The sequence below is a fragment of the Ruditapes philippinarum genome, unplaced genomic scaffold (assembly GCF_026571515.1).
Source record: "Ruditapes philippinarum isolate M1 unplaced genomic scaffold, ASM2657151v2 ctg802_1_1_1_1, whole genome shotgun sequence".
Taxonomy (NCBI): Eukaryota; Metazoa; Mollusca; class Bivalvia; order Venerida; family Veneridae; genus Ruditapes; species Ruditapes philippinarum.
In genome coordinates, this window is record NW_026866781.1 from 136842 (window position 1) to 137695 (window position 854).

An 854-nucleotide genomic window follows, 5' to 3' on the forward strand; every position below is an offset into this window, starting at 1 on the left:
TCTTTCTTTATTATCTGTTTTACAAACAAAGTATATATGTGTCATTGTTGTATCGATCAAGAACTGTTAACTTTGTGTATGTTTCTGTTAAAGAGTGGTTGTACAATTGTTTTATATAATGATTTATGTAAATGTGTTGTTTAGCTATATGTTGTTTTATAAGTCCTGAGGCACCAGTTTCCTGTTCTCTGTGCTCTGATGATTTTCTAAACTTGATGGTTGTTTGTCCACATTTAATCGTCTTATAATAGCAGTTCTGTGTGGAGTGTTGGTACTTGTCAAGAATGTGTATAGTTTTATGATAAAATTAAATGTCTTTTGCTTTGTCTACACAATGGCTGTATCATTTACAGAACCAAACTTGCACAGGTATTGTATTACCTAAAGATTTTGTTTTTATCTTACCTGACCAGGTGAGCTTTTGTGATCTCAGTCAGAGTTGTTTTTAGACAACATCCTCTCAACTTTACAATTTGACAAGAATGATCGTTAGGGTGGTTGCCCTCCACAAAAGTAATGTAAATGGTTTCAGTCTCATGCACAAGAAGGTCTCGTGAGCTAAAAATAAACTTAAAAAATGAAATCTTCTTCTCCAAAACTGCTATACTCAGAGCTTAGATCTGTTGCATGTATGAGACCTTGTGGTCCTCTACTTATCATGGCACAGTCCCAAAATTGTTCCATAACCAAGCTTTTGATTTGTTTTGAAAATTCGCCTATTGACCAATCCACTTAAGAAAAGTTAGTTTTGAAAAAGAAAACTTGCAGATTAAAAAAAGCTCCATTCCCTAATCAAATGTTGTTAAGTCTAGCAATTTTCTGCATGATAAACTAGAAATGTGTCCATAGGACAC